Below are 26781 nucleotides of genomic sequence, written 5' to 3' on the forward strand. Positions count from 1 at the left end.
AGGCAGGTGGATGATGCCAGAAGAGAGCCGAGTAAATATTTGCTGAGGCAGGTCATATCTAAGGATGAGTTAGAGGATTCTAGTAGTCCTGGAGCAGTGGGCTATGTGGCCAAAACATCATTACCCATTTGTGGATACCACAGATCCAACCAGATTGCCTCAGAAGGAAACCAGCCTGCATTCGGAGTAAACAGTTAACTCTTCTGGGCTGGAAGAAATGATTATTCAAAAGTTGGTCCCCACATACAAATGCAAATGACATCCTGAGACACATGAATGCTAATTTCTCCTACGAAGTCTGTAGACAAATGCTCGTCATTAGAAACATTTCCGTGCATTTATATTAGGCTGTCCTCTAAAAGACTTTTTAGACAAATATGTCATCAAGATATTCAAAACCATGTAATCTTATCCAGAGTTTCATCTATCAACAGTACAGTCTTCATCTCTTGCAGCTGTGTGTCAGAATGCGCGGGGAGATTACTCAGCTGATGTAGCGGAGCTGGGGAGGGGCTGCAGTTTTGGGGGTCCATGTAGCGCTTCAACAGGAGGGTCTAGGTTTTCAGGTGGGCCAGGCCTTTTAGCCACAGGTGAGTGATCTGAGGTGGGTGAAGCATGACCTCTAACAGGTAAAGAGAAGCATCCTTCTCCTGGGCATCACTACATCGGGCTGCCCTTGCCTATGAGTGCTACTGAGATGACAGATTAAATAAGAGCAGAGTAGCTGGGAGCTCCAGATCTTGTCTTCACTAACTTCTGCAAGGCAAAACCTCCAGCCTGTAGACTGCTCCCAAGGAGGCTGGGGGTGAGGGGAGATGGTCAGACTGAAGTGACAGCATTCTCAAGCACCAAATGGGAGGGCTGGGCTTTAAGGCATTTCTCTGTGCATGTGTACTTTTCTCTCCTCTTTCCTTCTCTTCTGCCCCCTCCTCCCCTCTTCCGCTGCCTCCTCCAACCCTCTTCCCTCTGTTCCTTTTCCCTTTCCTGCTGTCCTTTCCCTCTTCTTCTTGGGAAAGTGTGTTTGTTAAAAAGGGTGCTCAGAGGAAGGCTTCATTATACCCCTGGGGATGCAAATGTTACTGTTATTTGGTTGTTTCCTGAGTTTGGGTCACTTTATTTAGTGTGTGAATGGATGGTGGCTTTTGGCAGTGACAGAGGAACATTTTTCTTAATTATGTGATAATATAAACCCATCAAATAACTTATTTAACATAAATATTTATCTGCTTATTCAAACATTCATTCACCCATCTGTCCATCCATCCATCCATCCATTTATCCTCCACCTATTGATAACAGTGTCTGAAGAATGCAAGAATATATTGCATTTACTATTACCCCATTTTTGTGGTTGAGGCATAGAGAGGTTAAAATATTAGACCAAGACTACCCATCTAATAAGGGATGGTGCTGAGACTGACTCATCTCTTCTCTGGTTCGATCCATTTAATCCATTAACAACCATTTCTTGAATGTCTGCCTTGTATCAGTTATGATGGGAGGATAAAGTTTTCTCAGACTTGTCCCTGCCTTTGAGGAGTTCATGGTCATGAATCAGAGCCAAACGCCATGACTCTGGCTATGAGGCTGGCAATGAGCTGCATGTCCTGAAAAAGTGTGGCCCAAATGCAATGGCAGCTACAAACTGGTGCAGAAATCCACCAGCTGAGGTGCCTGGAGTGGAACTGACATTGTCAAAGGTGGCCAAGAGAAATGGTTCTCATCATCCAACTTCCATGGAAACCCCACCCCAGGGGTACCTTCTGTTTACTAACGTGTAGCCTGTGAATCTCATTCTAACAGCTGCTGCTTTGCAAGGGGATTCAGGAAAGGACAGGCCTGGATGAGGACCTGCTCCTCTGTAGATGGGCATTGTATAGCTATGCTTGGTTCTTCAGACAGTACTTCTTGGAGCCTAGGATAAAATCTGCCCCTGTTGGATCACACCTGCCAGGGACACGGATATCTCTAGAAAGCATCACTACATTGTGAGAGGCATTCTGAGGGAGGAAACAGTTTGTGCAAAGACACACAGACTTGAATGATGATGGCATGATAGAGTAAGCTGGCTTCTGCTCTTGAAGCACAGGTGGGTAATGTGCTTTATGATGGGGTGGGTAATGGAGGGCATGAGGAATATCTACATGGTTAAAATTAGGCTTCCCTTGTGAAGGGCTTTACATATCAGCTGAAGAGTTTGGAATATAAAGAAGTCATAAAGGTATTTGGGCAGGGGAAATATATAGCCAGTTCAGCATTTCAGAAGGAATTCTCAGCAGTGGATGAGCAAGCTGGGAAGCAGGGGCACTACTCATTAGTTGGTTGCTGTAATATTAGAGATGAGGGCCTAGCATAGACCCAAGGAGTAGGAATGTGATACAGACAGCAGATTCTCAAAATTTTCGACAAGTAGAATGGAGAAGATGTGTGATCGACGGGCATATCGGATAAAGAAGAGGGAAGAGCTAAGCTCGGTTCTCAGGTTTGTAGCTTAGGAACTTGTGTGGATAGTTATTTGTCAAACCTGGTTAGGAATCATGAGAGAAGAGGCTAGCTTTGAGGAGTCTGAGATGCCCAGAGGACATTCTGGTGATGTCATCTAGTAGGTAGTTGAAAATCTTCCTCTGGAGAACAGAAGATAAAGTTCTGGTTAGCAGTGGAAACTGGGCAGTCATCAGCAAACAGGTAGCATACATGCCATTAATTGCAATTTCTGCACCCATAGCAGACATCGCTAATCAATCGTGGAATTTTACTGTCTCACTGTGCCTGGCTGCTTAGGCACAATGATTTAGGCCTCTGTTTCCAACAGACTGGGGCTAGACATTGAATTCTTTTTCCTGGCTATTATAGTGGCAATGACAGGTCACTGAGAGACTGGGAGTGCCCTATGTGGCAAATGAAGTGCATTTAAGAGACACAGCTGTAGCTGAAAGAGTGCTGGCTATGATAAAGGATTACCTGTGTTCAAATTCCATCATCATCACGTAGGGCCTAAACTCCCTAGCTCTTATTTATCTGTAAAACATCGATCACAGAATAGTACCTCCTAAAATTTGGGGCAAGATTAGAGTCATGTAAAGTGTTTAGAACAACACAACCCATGCTAAATACTGAATACGAAGGGCAAAAGAAACTGAAAATAAAAGGGTTCCTTGGAGACTATACAAATCTGACTTCCCTGGGACAGCTGAACTCAGACGGCCTGACTGGAAATATTTCTCATCACAGGAGGTGAGCTGGCACTGGAGAGAAGGCCAAACTCTTCTTCCATCCTAGACTTGGTCCTCTGCATGGGAAGGCTGCAGTTTCCATGGATGTTCTGGTATCTTCTCAAACCCAAATATGGTTTGGGGTCTGAATTCATGCAATTCCACAACTTCACCTCCTAATTTTAACAGTTCTTCTGTGTGCAGTTTGGAAAAAGGGATGGACACCTTGATTCAGCATGGTGGCTGCTGGGTCTGAACTTTGCTCACCAAGAATGGCAGATGGACAGATGTTTGCTTCCACCGGGGAGGTAAATGAATAAGAGTTCAATTCCTTCAGAATAAGAGGTTGATTTTCATTTCAGGCTACCAAATGTTATTGTAGAGAGGCTTTATGGCATGTCTAGAAAAGCATGTTACAAAAATAAATACATATAATTTATTTATTTGTCTGGTTTGTTATTTCCCAATCATTCTCCTCAATCTAAAGGCACAGTTACAGTCCTTTGGGTGTAGTATAGCATATAAAGTGTTTAAGAAAGAGCCGTCAAGTTTATGCAGCAAGTATCAAATTTATCTGTGTAAATAAATGATTATGTTTTCTAAACGGCGTCTCTGCTCAGCGAGCCTTTAATAATCTTGCCAAGAGATGGGAACCACTTTCTGTGGGCTCCATAGCCACAGAGTGGTTGCTCCTTTTTGAAGGTAGAGGGGGTGAACTTTGAATGTTATTTTTCCCAGCAAATGTGCATTTCTCTGAATGCAAAGCATGACATGATTTCTTAGTTCGGACACGGAATTTCTGGTGACCTTGCAGGGAGGGCGTCAAGCCCTCGAGTTATGACCAATCATAACAAACGCCAAGACCCTGGCCGGCCTGTTGGTATTTCTGGAACAATCTGTGTCCTGGTGATCTCCTGTTGGGTTTGCATAGGTTCCGTTTCTCGGAACATGGAGTCAAGAGCATGCGCTTAGTCTTGACTTTGAATCCCCTGCGAGCGTGTTGGTGGGTATGTGTGTGTCTGTTTGTAAGAACATGAGCACTGACATATTTGTTTCTGTGCTTGAGAATGTGTGCATATGTTTCAGTGTGGATAAAAAGAGAAGAAAGGCCAGAAAGACAAAGGTGGAGAAAGAAGAGAAAGTAAAGGAAAGAGGAGTGAAGTTCATGGTGGTCTCCTAGGAAGGGTGTTAGCAGGAGTTACCCATTCTGTCATTCAAAGTCCAGCACTCCGTGTCTGACACTGTTGCAGGTTCTGGGAACACAGCAGCGACCCAGGCCCACAAAGTCCCTGGTTGCATGGGACTTTATCATCTTGTGAGGACACGATCAATACATGAGTGATTAAATCAGGAAATTTCAGATAAATTGGCTAGTCCAATTACGGATTAAAATACTGTTTTCTTCTCAGCTGGGGTGATTTGATCACTTTCCAGAGGCAACTCCCCCCTCGGAATATTCCTTCTCTGGAATGTTCATCTCTGGAATAAAATCTCTGTACAGAAAGCCTACTCTTTCTAGACAACTCCATTCCATTTAAAGTTTGTTTTCTTAAGTTCTCTTTACTTCCATGGTTCCCAATCAGGGGTGATTTTGCCCCTCCAAGGAACACAGCTGACAATGTCCAGGAGCACTTTGGATTTTTGTTTTAAAATTTTTAAATGTTTTGAGACAGGGTCTCACTCTATCTATCACCCCGCCTGTAGTTCAGCGGCATAATCACGACTCACGGCAGCCTTGGCTTCCCAGGTTCAACCAGTTCTCCTGCCTCAACCTCATAAGTAGCTGACATCACAGGCCCAGGCCACCATGCCCAGGGGCACTTTTGGTTATCTACACTGGGAGATGCTACTAGAATTCAGTGGAAGCCGTGCATGCTGCCAAGCACCCTTCCTGCCCATGCACATCCTACCATGCCCATGCCAGCCCTCTTAATCTATGAATGATCAGATTCCAAACATTAACAGTGTTGAGGCCAAGAAACCCTGGTTTGCACATTTACTTTCTGTTCCCTCCACAGCGAGAAGCTACACTTTGTCTCCTGTATCCACAGTAGTGACACCCTGTAGCTGTTCCATAAATATTTGCTGGCCAGTAGTGCCTAGATCAATGCTCAATACACAGGGAGTGGCATGAAATGTTTGCTGAGTGAATATATGATCAGCTCTGTGACTTGATAGCCTTGTAACCTTGTTGAGTCATCTAACCTTTCTGAGCTTCCACAACAACCCCCATCACCCCCAACAAAGAATGATCAAGCTCAAATGTCAGTATTGCCAAGATTGAGAAAGTCTGACTTAAGAACCAGAGGCTGAGCTGGGACACCCATAACACCGCGGCTTGTTAGTGTGTGTTTATGTGGGCACGCGTTTGAGATTTGCCAGGAGATCAGAAACTATTCCTTTGAGAAAAACCTTCAACACAATGATTTGTCTCTTTCCATAGGAAAACTCCCCACTCTGGACAGTGAGTTTGGATCCCACCCAACCTCTTCTGTGAGCTGCGGGCAAAGGCTTTTGCCCAGTTGCTGGCAGAACCAGAGGTATGAAAAGTCAGTATCCTTGGAAACTCGGGGCTTACCTCAGTGATTGGTATTCTCAGAAAACCTCACCTTTCCTGTATTAGAGCATTTGTTAAAAACGTATTTTCCAGACCGGGCACAGTGGCTCATGCCTGTAGTCCCAGCACTCGGGAGGCAGAGGCGGGCAGGTCATGAGGTCAGGAGATTGGGACCATCCTGGCTAACACTGTGAAACCCCTTCTCTACTAAGAAAAATACAAAAAATTAGCCAGGCACGGTGGCACGCACCTGTAGTCCCAGCTACTCGGGAAGCTGAGGCAGGAGAATTGCTTGAACCCAGGAGGCAGAGCAGTTGCAGTGAGCCAAGATCACGCCATTGTACTCTAGTCTGGCGACAGAGCAAGACTCCGATACATACATTTTCTAACAACATAAAGCATCAGCCTGAAATTTACTCTGCCTGTAAATTCTGCCCTCTGAAACCATCTTACCTCACTCACGAACTCCCTCTGAACAGGACAGCAGCATACTCGGTACCTGAATGTGTTTACTATCAGTGCTGTCTGAGGCAAGGGGTGTTGGGAAGAAAAACAGAAATGAAATATCTGGGAAATCTGAGACATTGTTTTAAAACAACAGTTTTTTAGGGTGTTTGATTTACTATTCAACTGTGCACAGCTGCCGCTCGGAAAATAGGATGCGTGCCAAGCCAAGATAGCTGGCGGAGAGGGTCGGGGAGAGGGGGGACAAAGGAATCCACAGTGTGTCTGCACACTTAACATGTTCACTTCACTCTAGAAAAATCGGCAGAGCTGACCATTCCTGGGAAGCCGTCGGCTCGTGTTGTTGGGTTGCTGTTTATCTGCTGAACTGCTATTTTCCCCACTGCTGTTGTCTTCTTCATCTTAATTAAAGGGATTTAGGGGACTGCCCTGCCCTCAAGGTGCACATTTTTAATCAGTGCTTTGACAGTCACTGACGGCAGTTTTCTTCATTTGGGCATCAAAATCTTCTACACGTTGACTTGGGATTTCTTTTTAAATTGAAGTAAAATTAACATAACAGAAACGTTCCCATTTTAAAGCGCACTATTCAGTGACATTTTGAACAGTCACGATGTTGGGCCACCATCACCTCTGGTTTTCCAAAATATTTTCATCATCCCATAAGAAACTTCATACACTTTGTACATTAAGCGGTCGCTCCTCATTCCTCCTTCTCCTCTGGCAACCATTCATCTGCTTTCTGTCTTTGTGGATTTACCTGTTCTGAATGTTTCTTAGAAATGGAATCATACAGAGAATTTTTTTTTTTTTTTTTTGTGATGGAGTTTTGCTCTTGTCATCCAGGCTGAAGTGCAATGGCACACTCTTGGCTCACTGCAACCTCCTTCTCCCAGGTTCAAGCCTCAACCTCCAGAATAGCTGGGAATACAGGCACCTGCCACCACGCCTGGCTAATTTTTGTCTTTTTAGTAGAGACACGGTTTCACCATGTTGGCCAGGCTGGTCTCGAACTCCTAACCTCCGGTGATCCACCCACCTTGGCCTCTCAAAATGCTGAGATTATAGGTGTGAGCCACCGCGGCCCGGCCATAGGGCACCTTTTGTGTCTGGCGTCTTTGACTTTGCTTAACGTTTTCGAGGTTCGTCTTCATGTGGTAGCACATGTCAGTGTTTTGTTCCTTTTCATATTTGAATAATATTCCACTGTATGGGTAGACCACATTTTATTTAACCTCTCATAGTTGATGATCATTTGGACTGATTTGTACAAGTATTTGTTTGGAGACCTGTTTTCAGTTCTTTTGGATATATATCTAGAGGAGGAATGGCTGGGTCCTGTGGTCATTCTGTTTAACTCTTGGAGGAACTGGCTAGGGTTGGTGTCCAATCAGCTAACAAGTCTTCCACCCAAGACAAGGCCAGAGTTAAACCTGGGGGCAGAGAGCGAGACAATGCTGGCTGTGTGCCCAGCAATAAGGCCAAAGGGACTCAGAGACCTCCACAGAGCTCCCAGTTTTATAAAATGAAGAAACGGGGATTCAGAGAGGGTTAGCCACTTGCCCAAGGATACAGAGCTCAGCGGAAAGAAGTAATAAACCTTATGAGGTCTGAAAATTCATCTGCCTTCTTCAACATGTGCAACGGAAGCCATTTTACCAAATTCAAAAGGCTGTTGGTTTCCTCCCCAAGAAAGCTTTCAGAAAGAAGTGCCCCCACTCAAGGAGAAAAATTCCTTCCCTTTTTGGGGGAGCTTATATGATCCAAGATGGGCAACAGGCAAGGGGAGGTTTCCTGCAGCGTAGGCAACAAAAGAAACAGAGATTGGCTTTCTCTGAAGGATCATTTGGTGACCTGTGTTATTGGGAAGGAACCTTTCTCTAACAGTTACAAATTCATTGCCCTTGTCCATTCTCCTGGCCTACTGTTTTCCCCTAGGGGGAAAGTAACTCCCTTTTCTTTCCATAAGATACTCTCCTTTTTAGAGAAAAAGCTGGAGCAGGAGAAGAAGCCAGCCATCTCTCAGCATTCACCATGCCTCAAATACATTCTTACAGACTATACGCCCAACAGTTCTATGAGTTAAGTAGTGGTGTTATTTTCATTCTGATGTGGGGCCTGACATTTAGAGACTAAAAAACTTGCACAAAATTTTTCAGCCAATAGGTGGAAGAATCCAGGTTCAAACTGAGAATTTGCTGAATCTAAAATCTGTGGCATGCAGGCATTCCGTCAGGCCAATCATGTATCAATCACTTCCCATTACTGATGGCTCTAGCACCTCAGGCTATGTGCTTTCCTACATGGTCTTACTTCTTCATAAAATGTTAGCTTATAGAAAAGGACCTTCAGGTTCAGTGAGGTCACCCAGTCAATACTAGTTGAAGACATTTATTGTAGAGCTACCCAATTTCAAAGCCTGCTGAGTTGACAGTATTACATACTATCACTTTGTCCAATATGGTGCTGGACTCATCCCAGGATCAGGGCCAGGAGAAATGGCCTCCTTCTGCTGGTTGTGTCATAAATGTCTGACAATTTCATCTTACCCTGACTCTAGTCACTCACTGGTTGTATAGTTAGCAGATTTTCACACTAGGATGGGGGTCTTGGAGGGATATGATTTGCTAAATTGCTAATGGTTGGTGATTTTTCCTAAGATGAATTAAGGAGAAAATGTTTTTGATGGAATGGCAGTTTGTCTCAGCAAGAGCCAAGGTATAGTATCTCTGTGTTAGACAGGGCATGTGTTGCCCTGTGGGCAACAGGTATGTTTGCAAACATGTATGTTGTCAAGCAGGTAGGTACAGGTTTGTGCATGTGGACTCATTTGAGTGTTTGTCCAAGTATATTTGTGAGTATGTGTATATGGGATGGGACTGCTAGGGGAAGAGAGAGTAAAGGATATCAGAAGCAGGTTCCCCGCTGCAACTGAATCCTGCAGGCTTTGGATTAGAAGAACTGTCTCTGGGGTCTTCTGAGGGTGGGGTGAGCCTCTGTGTGTCCACAGAGACCTTAAGCCTGGATGTAAACAACAATTTCCTTGTGCCTGTGACCTGGTTCCCTGGAAAGGGTCTCCATCTAGCCTCAGTTACTCCATGGCTTGCTTGTCACTTGCAACTTCAGCCCCGTTGTGGATGTGGAATTTGGCTGTGACCTTTCCAGCAACCCCAGAGCATTGGACCTCCAAATTCTGGAGCTTGCCTGTGAGCACCTTGACAAGCATGCGGAGTCTCTGTCTCCACTTGGAGAACCAGACTGACATGATTTGGAACTACATTTCAACAAGCTCCCTATGTGGTTCAGATGCAGATGATGTGGACGGCACTTGGAGAATCTCTGGCTTAGAGAGTGTTCAGGGACTGACTGACACGTGTCCATTCCGAGCCTCTATTTTCAAGAAGACGCTTCCAACATGCTCCATGATAGTCAGTGGGGAAGCATGTGGCCTGGAACCAGCAGTGACCTGGCTGAGTCTGAGAGTCATTTGATGTGAAAATTGGATTCTATTCCCTCTTTGCTGAGCAGCTCAAGACACATTCCCAAATTACCTACCCATTTTGTGATAAACCCTTCCCTTTCAGTAAAGAGATAGCAAATGGTTTAATTGGATGTCTCTTCTCTGAAACCCATGAAATAACAACAAAACATGTATTACAGATGACACTCGGCAAATTCCTTTTTATCTGAAGATCATAGAATCCACTGAATTCAAGAATGCTTTTAGAGTTAAAATTCCATCTTGCCGAATGCAGACTATGGTCTTTTGCAGCAAGGGTTGGTAAACAAGAGTGATGATTTTCTTAGCCATGAAAGATGACCTTTTCAACTTCTCGTGCAGAATCCACCCTGGCTGGAGAGGGGTTTTGTGGTTGTCGCTTTGTGTTTTTTGTTTGTTTCTTTTCTTCTTTTCACTTCTCTAAATAGGTGAAGGTAGGCTGGCTTAACAAAACTATGTGGCAATCCATGTCTTCATCCTTATCAACCAAATTCTGATTTCACATGACATTGGAATGTAGCCGACAGCCCCTAAAAAAAGGTGTGTGTGGGAGGGGGATGGGATGGGAAACTTATTTGACAGTGTTACAAGGATTCAAGCTGGAAGCAAACATTTGACACTCCAGCCTTGGAATGCTGTAAAAATTTAATTAGGTGGATCCATTAGTCATGCCCACATGGAGGTTTCATACAGGACTTAGCAAAAAGGCAGGCTACTGAAGGAAAGTTTCAGAGCTTCCTGTAAATGCCATTTTCCTCATTATTGGGAAATGCGGTCTCAGTGGGACCATTGAACCAGCTTTTGTATTTACAAAATATGGTTAGGACAAGATTAACATCATGTACTGAAGGAGTTTTTGAATCCAAATAAGACACTACTTTTTATAAGGGAGTTGGCCCAGCCAGGCTGCCTCTGAGTCAACTGGGCTGAGAGATGGTTTTCATGCCCACTGCCTGAATTGAATGCTCAGGATTAAACACACCTGGAATGATGCTGCTTGATGGACTGTAGTGTGGGATGAGCGTGCGTCTGCTCTCAAGTTGAAAATACACAGGCAGGTTCTCTAGTTCTGAAACGGTGTGGGGAAGGGGCTGAATTTCAGAAAGCCAACTGTGAGGTTTCAGGGCCTGCCATACTTACAGCTTGATTTACAAGCAAGCATTTTCCATTTACAAACACTGTTATTTTGATTTTCAGTCTCTGCTTGCTCAGTGTGGTTGGAAGGAGGTGGACCAGTCAGATAGTTAATATAATTAATCATGTGGTGATATCTGAAATACAGTGAAAATTAACTCAAGACTTGTAGCTCTTAATGAGGTTGAATCATGGGAAATCGCCCACACGGACCATGGACAATGCTTCTTCAGAAACATTCCATGCAATTCAGTCTAATATGGTGCTCAATATTCAATTGAAAATGAAAGGGTTTGGCATAATATTATCATCGTAGGACCACAGTTCCCTAGAGATTAACTGCGGACTGTGTCTTCATCTATATGCATTCATTTATTTATTCATGTTATTATTTCAATAAACATGTATTTCTCAACACTCTGGATTGAAACATAAAATTTAGTAAGACACACTCCCTCCCCTAGAGGAGCTCAGAGTCTAATGGGGAACACAGACTTATAAACAAGCAACCAGAGTAGAATGCCGTAATCATTACAATGTTACTGTTTACTGAGTAACATAACATTGTGCCCCACGTAATTTACATATATTAGTTTGTATCTTTTTAAAAAACAACCCAAGACAAGATTTGTATTTTCTTTATGGATGAAGAAACTGAGAAGCAGACAAGTTTAAGAATTTTCTAGAGACACGGTTAAAGCATGATAGAGCTGAGATTTGAGTCCATGATGGTCTAACTCCATTAAGCTATGTTGTTGTCCCACCGCCTCAGGTCTGTGCAGAGAGGAGGTGAAATGCTGAACCAATCAGTGAATGGAGAGCTTTGAGAGGAAGAGCCAGTAAAGTTTTGGGGGCTCCAGAGGGATGAATGGGAGCCCACAAATTCAGCAAGTGAAGTGGAGTCTTGAAGGGAAATTCCGCCAGACAGATTGTAACTAATATTTCTTTTCCTTTTTTTTTTTTTTGGCAGAGTTTTGCTCTTGTTGCCCAGGCTGGAGTGCAGTGGCATGACCTACGCTCACAGCAACCTCCACTCTTGGGTTCAAGTGATTCTCCTGCTTCAGTCTACCCAAGTAGCTGGGATTATAGGCGCACGCCGCTACACCCAGCTAAATTTTGTACTTTTAGTAGAGACAGGGTTTTGCCAATATTTCTTAGTCACTGCTGTTTCTAATGAAACCTTACTTGAAGTATCTTAGTTTTACATAACAAAAGATACCTTGTCTCTGAAGATCCTTTGGCTTGGTCAATTTTTGGAATCCTCTGTTTTTCTTTAAATTTGTTGAACACATTAAGATTTCAAGAATCAGCGCATGACCCTGTCTAGATTGTTAGATGAATTAGAGAACCACTGAGATATTTGTGAGCAGAGAAAGTAGGTAACTTTGAGGAACCTGAACTCAATGATGGGAGGAAATTAGTGGTTATAGCAGAAAGGAGTGAGTAACTGGTACAGAGAATGCCTGTGAGCAAGGGCTGCGGGTATTCGGATGAAATGCATAATTTGTTTGTGTTCTGGATGTTCAGGGATCAGACTCTGAGTCTTGTCAGACTTTTCACATCTTTGACTCTATAGCTGCTTGGTGCAAAATCAGTCACTGTCTTTGTTTAAAGATCATTGTTGGAGAACGATCCAAGATGGCCGATCGCTAACATCCCGGGATTGCAGCTCTCAGGGAAGGCGCGGAGAACTAGAGGACGCCACACTTTCAGACAAATTCTGGTCGCTCACGGAGCAGGAGATCCCCCAGTGGAGGAAACACACGGGTGGCCAGCGCAACTCTCGTGGCCGGTGCAGCGGTTCCGCCGGCACCTTGGCGCGGCAGCTCTCGGAGCAAAGTAAACAGGTTCGGAGGACCAGCCCGGGTCCCCAGCAGGACACCAGAGCCCGGCAGCGGCTGTGAGGGCACCTAGGTGCGGGAGCGCTCCGCACAGAGTAAACAGGACCGGTTCCCCTTCTGACCGAGGTTTGGAGCCCGGGGAAGGCAGAGTCGCCTACTATAGACACAAGAAGGAAGCCCGACAGGAGAATCCTGGGCAGAAAAGCACCATCAGTTTTAACGCCGCTGCTCTGGCCCTGGGACTAACAACCTGGACGCCCACTCAAGAGACCTAATCTGAAAGTTGGTAATTTCAAAGACGGCAGGAGGATAAATTTACAATGACGGGAAGAAACCAGCATAAAAAAGCTGAGAATACTCAAAATCAGAACGCCTCTCCCTCTAAAGATGATCACAGTTCCACATCAACAATGGAACAAGGCTTGATGGAGAACGAGCACATCCCAATGACAGAATCACTCTTCAAGGAATAGATAATAAGAAACTTCGGTGAGTTAAAAGACCATGTTGTAGCCCAACGTAAAGAAACTAGGAACTTTGAAAAAAGGTTTGATGAAATCCTATTGAGAATAGACAACTTAGAGCGGAGTATGAGTGAATTAATGGAACTGAAGAATACAATACAGGAACTCCGAGAAGTATGCACAGGTTTAAACACTCGAATTGTTCAAGCAGAAGAAGGGATATCAGAGGTCAAAGTCCAACTTAATGAAATAAAACGTGAAGAAAAGATTAGAGAAAAAAGGATAAAAAGGAATGAGCAAAGTCTCCAAGAAATGTGGGACTATGTGAAAAGACCAAATTTACGTTTGATAGGTGTACCTGAATGCGACGGAGAGAATGAATCCAAGCTGGAAAATACTCTTCAGGATATTATTCAGGAAAATTTTCCTAAACTAGCAAAGCAGGTCAAAATTCAACCCGAGGTAATACAGAGAACACCACAAAGATATTCCTCAAGAAGAGCAACCCCAAGGCACATAATCGTTAGATTCACCAGGGTTGAAACGAAGGAGAAAATACTAAGGGCAGCCAGAGAGAAAGGTCATGTTACCCACAAAGGCAAGCCTATCAGACTTACAGCAAATCTCTCAGCAGAAACTCTACAAGCCAGAAGAGAGTGGGGGCCAATATTCAACATTCTCAAAGAACAGAACCTTCAGCCCAGAATTTCATATCCAGCCAAACTAAGCTTCACAACTGAAGGAAAAATAAAATCTTTTATGAACAAGCAAGAACTCAGAGATTTTATTACCACCAGGCCTGCTTTACAAGAGCTTCTGAAAGAAGCATTACACACAGAAAGAAACAACCAGTATTAGCCTTTCTAAAAATACACCAAAAAGTAAAGAGCACCAACATAAAGAAGAATTTACACCAACGAATGGATAAAACAGCCAGTCAACATCAAATGGCAGTAACCCTAAATTTAAATCGACTAAATCCCCCAATCAAAAGACACAGCCAAAACCCAATGGCATTTTACATCCAGACCTGTTTCACATGCAAGGATACACAAAGACTCAAAACAAAGGGATGGAGAAAGATTTACCAACCAAATGGAGAGCAAAAATAAATAATAAATAAAAAGCAGGAGTTGCAATTCTCGTATTGGAGAAAATAGATTTTAAAGCAACAAAGATATAGTGGTAAAAGGATCAATGCAACAACAAGAGCTAATGATCCTAACACCCAGATATGAGACTTAGATTCAATGAGACAGAAAATTAATAAGGATATCAAGGACTGGAATTCAGATCCGGAACAAGTAAACTTAATCAATATTCATAGAGCTCTCCACTTCAAATACACAAAATATACATTCTTGTCAATACCACATCACACCTACCCATAAGCTTAAATGAAACATTGATTGGCCATTATTAATACTCAATTTTTTTCAAATAAAGCAATATTTCCATTTACTCTCCCTCTTTCTCTTCCTCTTTCTTCCTCTCCTTTACTTATTTGTTTTTTCTTTTCTTCTCTCAAAAAAAAAGAAATCAACTTGTAAACCTCTAGATCCAGGTCGGCAATGTCTCTCTCATTGCTTGATTTCCTTCCTTCCCTTCCCTCCCTCCCTCCCTCCCCGCTTCCTCCCTTCCTTCCTTCCTTCCCTCCTTCCTTCCTTCCTTCCTTCATCCCTTCCTTCCTCCCTACCGTCCTTCTTCCCTCCCTCCCTGCGTCCTCCCTTCCTTCCTTCCTTCCTTCATCCCTTCCTTCCTCCCTACTGTCCTTCTTCCCTCCCTTCCTGCCTTCCTCCCCACCCCAAAATAAATAAATAAATAAATAAATAAATAAATAAATAAATAAATAAATAAAGATCATTGTTTGGGGGAAGGAAGGGAAAGAATCTATTATAGCCCAGTTGGCCTGAGTTTCACTCTTGTCTATTTCCTGAGAATTTTGTAAACTTAGGTGTATTTTTCAGACTCCAGGGGCTCATTCTGATCTCAGTCTGTCACCTACATTCAGACACATGGGACGAGGCTTCTTCAAGTAGATTTGCCAAAGCAAAGGAAGACTCCCTGTGTGACCTTACTACTTAAGATTAGTGCCTTCAACTGAGTTCCTCCTCTATGAAATTCCAAGCAGTGCCTTCACAGTAAAGATAAACTGGATCTCCTCAAAAGGCAATTGTCACAATCCAGGACAAAATGACCCATTGTCCTCTGTCATTAATGCCCATCTCTGGTGAGCGAGTATTCATTCCCTCTTCCCTTCCTTCTAGGACACCCATCCCTCTTCCCCCATTTTTGAGGTTTGCATGAGTCTGACATCCTAGAATCCTGGCTGCAGAGGTGACTCAACCCTGACCAAATACATAGTCCACAACGCTTGGACTCAGGGATAATCAGTGCACTGCCAATTCAAGCCAACGAGTCTCAAATCTAGGACTCTTTGGAACTATTTGAAAAAAGCGGCTTATTCTACAGGGAATGCTCACTGTACAAATGATTTAGGGCTGGAGTGTCCAGTAGCCATGCTTCTATGTCAGGGGTATCCACAGAATGAAGGCAAACACAGAATTAAGAGAATTTTGGAGCCACAGAAGATCCTGGTAACTCAACTGATACGTCTGGATACAGCCAAGCCAAGACCGAAGTCAGTGTTGCTGTCGGACTTTTCAAAATGTGAACCAATGAATTATTTTGTTACGTTCTTAAGCCAGGCTGAATAGAGTTTCCTGTCACTTACAGCAAAGAACCCTGATACTATCTCTATTTAGGGTGCCCCAAGTTTTTTCTAGAGACTGTGAAACATGTAAAATTCTCAGAATATACATAAAACCTATAGTGAATTTATTTTAATTTAAAAGAGAAATATATAAAGGGAATACAAACGTCATTAAATCCCAAAGTCAGTAACAGGACAGAGCAACTGATTAGAATGAGGAATCATTTATTTCATGATGGCTGATTCACTAGAGCTTCACTGCCTAATATGGGAGCTGCATGCTGTCTGTAGCCACTGCCACATGGCACAGAAAGAGTGGAGGCTAGTCTGGATGCTCGTGTGCTGAAGATGAAGATTCAGTTAGAGCTGAATACAAAAAAAGAGAGAATGTAAACCTTCATTAATAAGCTTAATATCGATCACACATCCAAGAGGCAACATTTTGGAAGGATTCGGTTAAATTAATGCATTATTGAAATTAATTTCACTGTTTCTTTTTACATTTTGTGATATGGCTGCTAGACAACTGTTATGTTCATCTCACCTTATTTTTCTATTGAATAGTGCTGCCCTAAAGCTGAAATTGGTACAAGATTATACTTTATGTTGAGCCCAAAGCTTTATCCCTGTTGCTCCTACCCTTGCTGGCTGTCCATATCTTGAACGACCATGGTCAACCTTGGAGAAGAAAAATGGATTCAAATCCATTTTTCACAGTTACAGTCCCTCAGCTATTTAAAGGCAGCTCCCACATTCTTCCCATAACTTCTTTTTTTCCTAGGCCAAATGCCCCACATTTTTTTTTACTCTTCTCTAGACACCTTCCAGTTCACCAAGGATCCCTTAAAACATAATGATGCTTTGCTTTCTTCCTGGCACACCACTGTAGTCTCTTGGCATTGAGGTTCTCACCTTCTTGGACTAGGCACCATATCTCTATTAATGTGACCATGTTGCCATTAACATCTTTGAAAACTAAAGCACCTCCCAAGACCTCCTGAATCACAAACACTGGGGTTAAGACCTACCATCTCTACTTTAACAAGCCCTCCAAAGGTTTCTCATGCATGAATGAGCATCAGGTCCACTGATTTCCACTCAAAGACTTTTAAAAGTCTTCTGCCTCCCCGCGAAGGGTTCCATGCCTTAATGGTTGGCTACTGGGGGTCACATAATGTAGAAGTTTGCATTTGCTCTTGTCAGTGCATTATAACTTTGGTCCATGGTTCTAGCTTGTATGAACCTCCTGAAATACATTTCTATGTGTGTTGAACCAAATGCACATTGAATAATGCTGCCTTTAGCCTTTATCCACAGCACTGGTATGTATGTAAAACAACACAGACCCCAAAGCAGAATCACACTTCCCTCCTTGCCTTGGGTCTCACTGTTTCCTCTGATGTGTTTCCAAGACCCATCTCTCTCACCTTCCAAACTTCTTCTTCTGCCTAGTTCTGTTAGGGCTGCTGTTTCCATTTAGATATCATTTGTACCACGAAAACTGGGTTTGGGGCTGGTCCTCCAAGTTCTCTGCTGACAACTGTCAGCGATTGATTGATGACTCTCCTCCTCTCCAGCCATCATTACCAATTGGGGTGATTTTGGCCCCCAGGGGCATTTGACAAAAATCTGGACACGTTTTTGGTTGTCAGCTCCTGGGGTGCACCACCGCCATCCAGTAGCTAGAGACCAGGGATGTTGATAAACATCTCTTCAATGCCCAGAACAGGGTTCTCCAACAGAGAACGAACCAACCTGGAATATCACCAGTGCTGAGGTTGATAAACCCTGTCTTAAATTGTAAGTTCTGTCTCTTTCCATCACTGATTTTATTCCCAGCTCCAACAGAGTACATGGCTCAAAGGAGGTGCTGAGTAAGTTTCTTTGTTGAATGACTAAGTGACATCTTTCTTGCTGGGAGGAAACAGAAGAAAAAACTAATCAAGATTACTCACAGATTTATACTTCTCTGTCTAGGAAGTACCCTGCCTGGGGGCTGAAGGACCTGTGGAAACAGTTTTTACTGAACTGTTTATAATTAGCACATGCATTGCCAATTAATACATGTGCTTCTAAACCACTGGCCACTAAAACATTTTTGTATCTCTTCTTCGCTGAGTGCTGTTCACTTTTTACTATTTTATTGTTCTACTTATTTGCTGTCTTAAATTTTTTTTTTTTTTTTTTTTTTTTTGAGACGAAGTCTCACTCCTGTCCCTTAGGCTGGTTTGCAATGTCAAGATCTCGGCTCACTGTAAGCTCCGCCTCCCAGGTTTAAGTGATTCTCCTGCCTCAGCCTCCCGAGTAGCTGGGATTACAGGTGCCTGCCACCACGCCCAGCTAATTTTTGTATTTTTAGTAGAGGCAGGGTTTCACCATGTTAGCCAGGCTGGTCTCGAACTCATGACCTCAGGTGACTCGGCCACCTCTGCCTCCCAAAGTGCTGGAATTACAGACATGAGTCACCGTGCCCAGCTGAATTTTTATTTTTATTTTTATTTTTTTTTGAGACTGGGTCTTGTTCAGTCACCCAGGCTAGACTGCAGTGGCATGACCTTGGCACACTGCAATCTCTTCCTCCTGAGTTCAAGTGATTCTCCTGCCTCAGCCTCCCAAGTAGCTGGGATTACAGACACCTGCCACCACACGCAGCTAATTTTCGTATTTTTAGTAGAGATAGGGTTTCACCACGTTAGCCAGGCTGGTCTTGAACTCCTGACCTCAAGTGATCCTCCTGCCTCGGCCTCTCAAAATGCCGGGATAACAGGTGTGATAACTGTGCCTGGCATTGGTATTATTTTTATTAGCCATGTGAACTTGGACCACTTAAGTTCTCCAGGTTCAGATTCCTCAAAGCAGCATAAAGATGCATGCAGTTTCTGGAGACCTGTGATGGAGATGATGAGGATGGAATCAGATAATATTTGTAAGTTACTGAGAGCCTCGCTTTGGCCTGTCTCTGTAGTCATGATCTCCTAAGTTACACTCCACAACCATCCAGTGAGGTCAGTAGCAAGTATAATCTTAGTATAGTAGACTATGAGTTTGAAGCTGTTAGGATAACTAGTTGGATTTGTACCCAGTTTTTCATCGATGAGTTATGTTAACTTGTGTCAATCACTAATTTTGACTGCTCTGAAGAAAGAAATTTCTCTTCTGGATAAAGCTTTTCTGGAAGCTTCTAAAATATTGCAAAGGATATTTTGCACCGAGCATTAGTGTCCACATTTTTGCATTCAAATTTGACCATGACTGAGAGATTTCCGACGAGTGCACTCATGGAGGGGAATAACACCCACTTTTAAACTGAACATATTTGAACCCTTGAAGGAAGTCATCATGCCTGGATGCAGGGATCCTGCATTAGGGGCAGGCCGAAAGGCTCACACTTGGACCCTTCCCCATGTTGAGTTTCTAAGCTCACTGTGTGGCACCCACATCGGCTTGGAGCCAGATGGAGGCTGCCCTGCTGCTCTTCAGGGAGAAGGGCCTGGCTGAGTGTCTCCCAGAGTAAGGCAAGGGCCTGGGAGCCAATGAGTCATTCTGTCTTGGCACTGACTCCCCAGGCTCTTGGGGGAAACAAACAGACTTTGTTGAAAGGGAGCTCTCCTGCGTATGAATGGCTGCTAGTCAATTCTTCAGAGGAGCCCTGTAACCTGTGCCTGCTGGGTCTTCGCCCCTCTTGGCCTGGAGAAACCACACTGACCTGGGGGTTGGCGGGGGGTGGATTTTGGAGCTCAGGCCTTTGTTGTCCACATAGAACAAAGATGTCAGACTCTGGATGGAGAGAAGTTTCTTGGGGGCCGATCTGGGGTTTGAGCTTCTGACTCTTACTTCAGCTGTCTCACCAATGCTTGTGTAAAAGGAGTCAGTCTTGACACCCAATTCCTGAATTCTCACTTTATTTAATTCTTCATTTTGCAGCCAGGCCCCCTCCCCCTCCTCCTTTCTTTTTTCCTTCCTTCCTTCCTTCCTTCCTTCCTTCCTTCCTTCCTTCCTTCCTTCCTTCCTTCCTTCCTTCCTTTCTTCCTCTTCTTCTTCTTCTTCTTCTTCTCCTTCTCCTTCTCCTTCTCCTCCTTCTCCTTCTTCTTCTCCTTCTTCTTCTCTGTCTTCTTTCTTCCTCCTCTTCTTCTTCTTCTTTCTTCCTCTTCTTCTTTTTGTTGTTGTTGGAATCTCACTTTGTTGCCCAGGCTGGAGTGCAGTGGTACAATCTTGGCTGACTGCAGTCTCTGCCTCACAGGTTCAAGTGATTCTCCTGCCTCAGCCTCCTGAGTAGCTGGGACTATAGGCGCCCACCACTATGCCCAGCGAATTTTTGTATATTTAGTAGGTGGGGGGTGGTTTCACCATGTTAACCAGGCTGGTTTCGAACTTGTGACCTCAAGTGATCCTCCCACCTCAGCCTCCCAAATTGCTGGGATTACATACATGAGCCACCATGCCCGGTCAGGCATCTTCTTAACATTGAAAGGACTCTCACTTCCAGAGCTCTCTTTTCAGTGCTTATTCACCTTTGTCTGAGAAACTTCTCTGGTGAACATGCAGCTTTATAATGTGATGTTTTAGAAGATACTTTGTTTTCTCGGCAGCTGTCATGAGAATTTCTTAAGAGCAGACACCCACGCTTGGGAGAGGAGAATTTTCAAAAAGGTCTCTTTGGGAATGGGTGATGGGAACTTATCTTCCTGGGCCTGAATGCCAACAAGCCCATGGAGAGGGGACAGAACTGGGAGTTACTCCTGAGAGGGAAGGAAGAGGAAGATGGGAGGTGAGTGTGGGACTGAAGCTGATGGGACTCAAGAAGATCAGCCCCAGGCCCCTGTGATGTGCCCCTTCCTGTGATCATGAACCTTTCAGTAAAGTCACTGAACTCAAAGGGGTTCAGACAACTGGGTTTATTTTAGAAATTCTTTTAAGTAATGGGTTTTTGTTCAGCTTGATGGGGGTGAAATTTGAAGCCATATGCAGGTGCATTTAGAGCTCCAAAGCTAAGAGACATGTGAGGAAATGGAGGAATTCACAGCAATTCTGGGGCCAGCTCAGGATTCTTGCAAGTCTGTGGAATTAGGGTTTGGACTAATTTTAACCAAATCTCCCAGGAGTCGGGGTGTGGGCAGCATCTGAGTTACATTATTACTATCCCTCTGAGAGCTCGCTGCACTATCGCCATTTTTCTCCCTCTCTAGCAAGGACGAGGAGCTTGGTCTGCATCTGTTGAGGCTTGCTCTGACTGAGGGTATGAAATGGTCTCCAAGGAGGAGGCAATGCACCCGATATGAGGCGCAACCTTGTTTATTAGCACCGTGGAGCAGGACAATGAACTGGGACAACATGGTAGGCACATAGTGAGTCTTCCACTCATTAACCCAGATGGAGGTCACAGCTCCATCTTGGCTGCTGCCAGGAAACAACCTGTCAAAACCTCAGGCGAAAGCACCAGGTTCCAGCTCATTGGAACCAAATTCCTAGATGAGCACAGGCAGAAGAGGACGCTGTGCTTGAATAGCCCCAGATAGGCCAAGCAGATGTTGTGGGGGACTCCTTTCTGCAGAGCTCGAGAGCTGGCTGGGCTCAGCACCCAAACAGGGCCCCTGGGAGAGTGGCTGATGAGGGCTTCACAGTGCTAAGAGCTGCCAAGTGCTTGGCTCTGCCCTCCTACCCCAGAGATGGCTTGGCCTCCTGCCAGCTGAGTTTGGAAGAGAGGCATAAGGATAGGCAGTGAGTCTCACATGGGGAGCTCTTGCAAAAGACCCAGCAATGCTTTTGGATAACATCCCATTGTCACAGGCTGCAGAGACTTCAGTGGAGCTGGTTTGCAGGGAGTTAGGAGCCTGGTGCAAGGAGAGGCGAAGGCACTCCTTTTCTGCACCACTCCTACTCACGGGGAGGGACGCAGATAGGAACTGTGTCATCTAAAACAGGTCTCTGAGCTGCCCCGCCTGCTGCGGCTGTGAGAATAATCACAGCCTCCCTCAGGCCAAACAAGTGCCTGCCTGGAACCCAGACACATTCCAGAGAGAAATGAGGAGTCAGACTGTGTGCGCACGGTCAAGATGTGTGTGTGTGTGTGTGCACGTGCACTTTGGCATGGTCCATTGTGTGTGCCCTCTGTGTGTAGGTAAATGGTGTGAGTATATGTTCGGTATGTGTGTGTGAGTGTGAATGTGTTTAATAAGCATGTGGGAAGGTGTGCTTGATACCATGACTGGTATCCTGTGTGTACACATGGACGGTGAGGGTGTGCTTTCTTCACGTGCCTGTGTCTTTAATGTCCTTGGTATGTGTTTTGTGATGGTGTGTATGTGCGTAGTGTGTACATTGAATATGCATGCTTGCATGTGTGCCCTTGGTGTGTGTGCATTCTTGTCCACATGGCTAGTGATGTATCTGTTAGGCGCTCATACATATATGTCTTGTATGTACGTGCTTCCGGATACCTCCTGTGTGTGTTTGGACTATGAATGTGTATGGATACAAGATGTGGGCCACAAACGCATGTCATCCTAGTAGGTAGGTTGTATGTGCATCCAATAGATGTGCATGTCCCAGGCGTGTGCATTTGTTGCAAAATTGCGGTTATGTGCCTCATGCGCATGTTAATTTGTGCGAATGAGTGAAAGAGCCCAGAATCAGAAAGAATGCACATGTTGGTGCTACCGATTTGAGGCATACTCAGCTTGTCAACCACCTTCTTAAGCTATTGGAGCGCCTCAGCAGGGCACAGAGGACCTGCTCAGTCACAAGTCCTCCTGCCACTCCAATGCAGCCTTACCACCTGTCATGTCACACTCCAACCCCTTGTTCCCTTGGTTCTAATTCTATAAAATTGCCCGCAGCTCCCTGAATGGGTGAGGTGGCTCCAGGCCTCTCGGTCCTTGTTCATGCCCTTCCTCTCCTGGAATGCTTCTTGCTTTCTCCCACCTTTTTGACACCTACTCATTGTTTAGAATTAGGCTCCAGTCTCCACACATCTGTGATGTCTCCTTGAACCAGCCATTTTCTTCTTTGTCTTTCAACACATTTTGCTCAAAGCACCTCTAACATGTGAAGGTCGTGTTTGCCTACATGTCTCTTTTCCTATCCACGGTGGTAACCACTAGGGCGAGGGCAATGCTATCATACCCCAGGGGCTCCCGCTAAGCAGGCTCTCACCTCAAATGCTGCAGCCACGTTATACAGGCAACTTTATCCCTACCTGAGATGTGGACACTGCGACGCACTTAGAGACACAGAATGGCTAAGTAACTGGGCAAGAAATCAACCCCATTTTTGACTCTGGGGCCCATGTATGATATTGTCACGCTATTTCTAGGCTGAAATGTATCCTTCTGATCAATTGATTTATTTGATAAATATTTATTGAGCACTTGCAGTATACCAGGGGCTGTTCTAAGCGCTTGGAATACAGTTCAAAAGTGTCTTCGTGGAGCTTATGTGCTAGTTCTGGTCCACTCATGGGAGGCTGGAATGGATGATGATGATGATGATGATATGTGTGTGTGTGTGTGAGAGAGAGAGAGAGAAAGAGAGAGAGAGAGAGAGAAGGGAAATTCCAAGATCCAATATTATCTTGGAAAACATGTTACCTGAGAAGTCACTTGTGCAAACGCCAAACTGAGGGGAGGAGATAAGAACCCTTCTCAGAAGAGAAACTGTGGCAGTCAGAATAACGCTCCCAAAGATGTCCATATCCTTTAGGGGGTTATGTGGCCAAGGGGAATGAAGGTAGCAGATGAGATGAAGGTTGCTAATAAGCTAACTTTAAAATGGAGAGTTTCTCCTGGGTTATCTGGTGGGCCCCATGTAATCACATGGGTTCTTAAAATTTTAAGGGAGGGCACAAGAGCCATGTGATGCGATTTGAAAAGGATTCACCCACTATGGCTGGCTGTGAAGATGGAGGATGAGGCCAAGAGCTAACAGGCAAATTCTAGAAACTGAAAAAGGTAAGATAGTGGCTTCTAGAGCCTCCAGAAGGTACACAGCCCTGCCAACATCCTGAGTTCAGCTCAGTAAAACCCCCATGGATATTCTAACCTCCAGAATTGTAAGAGCATGAATTTGGGTTGTTTCGAGCTGCTAAACTTGAAGTTAATACTTATAGCAGTAATCAGAAATGAATACAGGAGGCAAAGTCGCAGTTCGGGAGAAACTGGTTCTTGCATTAAAATAGGATCTAGATGGGGGCTTGATGGGATAAAGGCATAATAAAAGGTGAGGTCTGTTGAACGAGAGTCATCACGAAGCAAGCACCAGCTGAACACACTCAGGTTAACGGTCACGGGGCATGCACATTGGGACTCTGGTTGACCTCAACTGCAGTGACAGGGGCATTTCATCAGTATAGGGAGTTATTTAAAGGAACAACATGGGATATTATTCCTGCTGCTACTTTTAGGAAAAAAGCAAAACCACCAGGGACCAACAGAACAGTCACCATGATGGAAAGACGTGTCCCACAATGTGAAGTTAATCCAGACCCAAACTCCCAGGACCCCTGCAGGCAAGGCTCTGGTGACGGTGAGCCCCAGACCTTGTCCTGAAGGAAGGTCAGTCTGATTCCAGACAGACCCCCTCTGCTTGATCATCATCCCTGCTGCCTGAAAGCCCTGGGTGGTGACAGCCAGTCAGTTTTGGAGGCGTCAATAGCCACAAAGTGAATAATTACATATTTCCCACTCAGGCTCCTAGTATGGGGCTGAGAGAAAGATCCACAAATAGGGCTGCTACTATGGAAGCTCATGAGGGAAACCGGCCTGAAGCTGAGGGACAACGAGGGGTGGGATCCATTACCGCAATTAGCTCACTGTGTAAACAGCACTTAAGGGCTGTATCTGGGAGTTTGCAGTAATCCATCTGAAATAGACAACTATTTTATGCAGGGAGAGATGAGGGAAATTCTTCCCAAGCCAATTAAATAGTCTAGTCTGCAAACAGTCCTCTTCCTCCTCCTTCAAGCTCCACCTTGCCTCTCCTTCTAGTTTCTAAGCTGCCCCCTCCTCCATAACAGCTGTATCCCCTTGAATGGTGAATCAAGTACCCTAAGAACCTGGTATGTGGGAAACTTTCAGCATTGCCTGGGCTCTGTTTATCCCATGCAGGGGTTTTGCTGGATTTTTTTCTTTCTTCCTCCATGACAATTGCAATGCTCTTTGTTCTGTCTGCTGTGGATTTGGGTATTACAGATACAAGGGGTAAGGGAGCTGTGTTTGCTGTAGAGGGAAGGCGCCTCTGCAAGGTGTTCAGAGGCTCTGAGAGATTCCTACCCAAACCTTTCCCAGGTTTCTCATCCTTCTCAGGATCCGCAGGTTGCCTGTTCATGTGTATCTCCTGAGTGTTTCTCCCTCTGTCTTTCTCTGTCTCTCTTGGGAATCCTGGTTGAGGTCACCATTTTATTGTCAGAGTGGACTCTGGGTAAAGCAATTCCGCTCAGAACTGGGAAAATTCCAATGACTAAGTTTGAGAAACTGAAGTATAGTGTATCTTTTCTAGCAACCTACTCTTGTATTTCTCCTGTTTTAGCTCTTTGGAAAGAAGTAGCTAGACATTGTCATGAAGACATGTTAAGCAGGTTAAAAAATGTAACCGTGACCTAGTGACTGCAGCAGAGCAGGGCTGACTTGCTCCTTTCACTATATCCTGTCTATGTGGCTTGAGGTCATACACATTTTGTATAAAGATCTTGAAACAGAAATGAACGTCTGAATCTTGGCCAACTGTTTAGAGACTTACTGGCCTTTTCTGTAATGCCAAATGGTGCAGAAAGAATGGCAAAGAAAGCGCTTATGACAAACGAACACACCCCCAAACATGGCCAAAACGGTCCCCTTGGTGGGGGGGCAGCGCATAATGCCTCCTAGTTGAAAACTACTTTCTTCAATGAATGAAATTTTACAACTCTACAAGTTGGGGTTCTCACCTCAGAGAGGTGCAGTGTCTTGCCAGAGACCACCCAGGTACTAAGAGTCAGGGTTCAGGCCCCTTCCGTAGCTCTACAGCTGCGCCGTGGATTGTTTCAGAATATTCCTTGCGGCCTGCAGCAGGGGCGGAACTTTCTAGGTTCTGTCTGGTGGACATAGTACAGTAGGCCTTCTTTTTCAGCGTGCAGAAGCCTTCTAGATCTGGCTGCTGCAAAACGAACAACACAGTCTCTGTTATAAAGAAAACCACAGCTAGAAAATAAAATAGTAAGGACATGGCTGATTCATCAGGGTGACTCACACCTAGGATCAAGGCGCCTCAGCTCGGCTCCCCGTGGCCTGTTGTGGCTTGTGAAGGACCATGGCAACTTGAAAAGGCAGAACTTTCTCCTTGAAGGCTGGGGACAGATCCACCCAACTGGGCACAGGGTGAGCTACATGCAGCCAGCCATTGTGATATCATCATCAGGGATGTGGAATGAGATTTCAGAGAATACAATGGACAGCCTTGGAAGGCACTTGTAAGTTTCCGGTCCTGTCCTGGCCAGCTCAGTGCATCCCTCCATGAAGAGCTTACGGTCCTCAGGAGGAGTGGACAGTTACAGTGTGCATAGGAAGGCATGTCAGTGGTCATTTAGCAAGGTCAGAGCTGGTGGGGGAAATGGGTTTTCACATGCAGGCAGATACCAGTGATAATTATCCTGAAAAAGTGTCACGTCATGCTGCAGAGTTCATCTCTTTACATATAAACTCATGATGTCACCATGATTACATCAGGCCTCTGGGAGGCCACGTGCATGGTCCTCTCTTATCTCTCGATAGATTATAGTTGTGCTCACGTCGTTTTCTTGAGGACAAGAGGGTATAATCGTCTTGTTTCGTGTGCCTCACATTTCTGGTTGTGCAGCTAATCCCCCTGATCTGGCTCGCAGAGAGACTGAGTTTACAGACATGGGTGAATTGCCACTACCCCCAT

General features: G+C 44.7%; 1 protein-coding gene and 1 long non-coding RNA gene across 17 annotated transcripts in view; both read right to left on the reverse strand.

Moving 5' to 3' along the window:
- Nucleotides 1-26781, reverse strand: part of LOC128930282 (uncharacterized) — a 968777-nt gene that overhangs the window by 28657 nt on the left and 913339 nt on the right. The gene's annotated exons all lie outside the window — the stretch shown is intronic.
- Nucleotides 16084-26217, reverse strand: LOC118149749 (uncharacterized). The gene is made up of 3 exons (XR_004737425.3): nucleotides 26109-26217; nucleotides 25805-26013; nucleotides 16084-16251 (listed from the first exon to the last, which is right to left on the reverse strand). It is a non-coding gene; the product is annotated as an uncharacterized LOC118149749 (long non-coding RNA).

Source organism: Callithrix jacchus, chromosome 20, assembly GCF_049354715.1.
Source record: "Callithrix jacchus isolate 240 chromosome 20, calJac240_pri, whole genome shotgun sequence".
NCBI classification, from domain to species: Eukaryota; Metazoa; Chordata; class Mammalia; order Primates; family Cebidae; genus Callithrix; species Callithrix jacchus.